The following is a 3,538-nucleotide window of genomic DNA, read 5'->3' on the forward strand; positions in this document are numbered from 1 at the left end:
CTAACAGATAGCTCTCCATCAGCCAATTTGGGTGTGGGGTAGGCTCTGTCAATAGAACTATTCCTAACACAATTTATGGGTGTGGGGTTCTCTGTAGACTCCCCAGGGTGATGGTTCCTGCAATGATTTTAGGAGGAAATTGGCTCCTAACAAAGCCCTAGGGTAGTGTGCAAGAGAAAGAAAGTAGAACTGGAGGCAAAGGCTGTCAGGCCACAGCTGGGCATGGTGGGCTGCAGAACAGGTGGATCTATCCAATAGCCCGAGTCAACACAAAAAAAAACTCATTAAAGCCTTGAGTGGGGCCCAACCATCCAATGCCAGCACTCTGGAGGCAGAGACAAGCTGATCTTTACGAGTGAAGATCAACTTGATCTACACAGTGAATTCCAGGCCAGGCAAGACTCTGCCTCAAAAAAACAAAACAAAAAATAAATGACATCAAAGGCACTTGGATTGAAGGGAAATTTATCTGAGGGACAATAAGTCACGGTGACACTAGGCTAGTCAGTCATGGACCTATGGATACTCATTTGTTTGTTTACATGTGGTACAGTGATTGAACCCAGGGCCTCAAGTGCACGAGGAAAATGCTTTACCACAAAGTCCTATACATTCAATTTTGACCGAGCTTTCTACTAGTCTGAGTGGCCAGTGGCTTCAGCAAGGTCCTCCAAGGAAACCAGCCAGGATCAGGCAAATTTTGATCAGTCAATAAGAAGGGAACAAGGTGGGAGCAGTGAACAGTGGTGGAGAGAGCCTCATAAGGCCTACTCAGACCACAAACTGTCTAGAAGATTCTGGAAAGTAGGAAAGTGGCATGGCACCCCTTCTATTTCACTCAGGACCACCCCTTCAAGGAGAAACTCAACAAACGGGCATAAAGAAATCAGGGCATCAGCGGCCTCATGCCAGCAGGGCTGACCAGTGTGTGAGCAGTCAGAAAAGATTGCATCCTGACTGCAGTTTCTCAGCTAACGCTGCCTGCAAAACAGCAGGAACACATGTCTGAAATACAAGCCACATTCCCCAGAAGGCACGGCCAGTTTCTATACAGACTGATCACAATGAACAGCCTTCTCACTGCCACTGCGGACTTGGGTTTCACTGGAATTGAGTTACACCGCTGCAGCTCTGAACACACAATAGTCCTCACTTGGGAGCTAAAGCACCACCTCTGTGGCCGACAGCTCTGTGCTATAATGGGGTAGCTGTCAGAACCACTAGGCGTCAATCCTGATTCCTCTTTCCTTGGTGCTGGAAAACACCTCAGAAGCGTTTAAAACTAAATACCCTAGTGTTTACGCCCGAAGGCCAAACATCGATTGGAATTCTCCAAGTAACCCGGTTCCCTACATACCCAGCACTGCAGTCTCTGAAACCTCCACATACAGGTTATAATTCTTAAACTAGAGGAGGAAAAGACAGAGAAAGTGATCCATTGATTTAAAGAGTTCTCTAAGCCTCCAAGGTTGTAGGTCTATGGCTAACTAGTTAGGGCTACTTCTTCCATGCTTTCTGTGTGCCTGGCTCTGTAAGAGATGGAGTTAATTCATTTGATCCTCACGAAAGAGTGGAACAGGCCAGTTCCTCATTTTATAACCAAGGAAATTTAATCAAGCAAGTATGCCCAAGATCACACCTTTCAAACAGGACCCCGAATTGGGGAAAATGATGTTTATAAGCCATCTTTGTGACCCTCAACCCTTGCAACAAGAATCAATAACACCCTTTCTAAAAAGGACAAATTGTGATGTTTCCAATATTGTGAATTAACTGCTCAGGTTTTATTTTCTGTTTCTTATTTTTGTTTGTTTGTTTTTAGTTGTTTGAGACAGTGTGTCGCTATGGATCCTTGGTTGTTCTGGACTCACTATGTAGACCAGGCTAGCCTTGAACTCACAGAGACCTCTCCGCCTCTGCCTCCTGAGTGCTGGAATTACAGGTATGTGCTAGCACATCCGTCGAGGTTTTTAGTTTGTGAGCAGAGACAATACTCCTTGCCCTTCATTGACCACTGTCCTGTAAAATCAAATCACCTCCCAAAGTCACATCTTGCAAATAGTCCTTTGGGAAGCTGCAGAAGTGGTAGGGGCCAGGCAGCTGTGACATATCTTCCTTCTGTGAATACTTCTTTCTTGGATCAAGGGCTGTCATTGGCTGCCTACAGCTGAGGACAATACAGTCCCTCCTTTCTGTCTCTATAGGACATTTGGTTGCATCCTGTGATACTAAAAGCAGCCAGGCCCAGGTAGACAAACGGTGGACTGGACTCTCTGACCAGATATGACAAGATGGGTCTGCCCTCTTTTGTCTCTGCATGTCACACAGATCCCACTAAACTCTTCGGAGGTCATTTATGAAGCCCAACAAGGCTCTTGAAATCCTTTTTAAATTTTAATAAACGTGTTTTCATTCTGTGGTTGCTCTTGGCAGGTCCTTTAGCGTCATAGAGGTACACCTTGCCTCCAGGACGCCCTACTGCCTGCACAGGGCGGTTTTATCCCCTCTTAGGTGCACAATCAATATTCTGTTGTCCCCTGTCATTTGGATGTTGCTTGTGCAAACAGCAGTTTTAAAAGGAACAACCTCGGGAAGTCTGCTGTCTGTCTACACAAATCAACGGCCAGGGGAACAAGAAGTGGATTACGACAGAAATCCTTTTTGTTCCAAATTGTAATCAACTATATTGGATGCGCAGGTTGTCCATTTTAAAAAAATTTAATAATGGGTTTTGGTCCTCTCGGTTCTATAAAAAGGGCATTTATAAATATTAATATGGAATAGCATGGAAAGAACAATACATAACAATAATGAGAATCACAGAATCCCATCACATTTGACACCGCCATGTCACCAGCTTAAGGATTAGCAGGTTAACCTTAGAGTTAAAAATATTGCTTTATGATTAAAAAAAACCCTCAGAATAAAAATAAAACCCCTTATTGCATCGTGTGTTCCCTTTGGCTTCTTTATTTTTCTCAGGTTATGGGATCACTGCTTCAATTGACATTTTGGGGACAAGCAGGCTTAGAGCAAGGTAGGTTGGCTGGTCTGCATTCTTTGTGGCCCAAGTCACTCTGAGCTTGGCTTTTGTCTAATTCTAACCCAACACCCCTTGAGTCAAAGACCTGGCAACAAACACCCTATTTTAGCTGCTTTCCGTCCCCTCCCCCATTTTTAATGATAAAGTTACAGTGTTAGTTTTCACCAGTATTTCTAAATACATCTAGTAAAAAATAAATGCATCTACTTCATAGCAAATCCAAGTATGGAGATCTAATCGCTGCCTAAGCTGTGGGTTTATTATTATTATTATTATTATTATTCAAATCTGACTCACCAACCTAGCTTAAGATGTAAATGACGTGCAGAGAGAAACAAAGCAAGAAAACCTCTGATGGCCTTTCTAGCTTCCATTTGATGCCAGGACCTTATCAGTCACAGAGCGAAGCTAAACTCCGGTGGCAGCCTGCCTGCAGTCCTCCCCAAGCCCCCACCAAACAAAACACTTTCAGTAGCCTTAATATGAAACGGAAAA

This window comes from Microtus ochrogaster, unplaced genomic scaffold (assembly GCF_000317375.1).
Source record: "Microtus ochrogaster isolate Prairie Vole_2 unplaced genomic scaffold, MicOch1.0 UNK105, whole genome shotgun sequence".
In the NCBI taxonomy this organism is placed as follows: Eukaryota; Metazoa; Chordata; class Mammalia; order Rodentia; family Cricetidae; genus Microtus; species Microtus ochrogaster.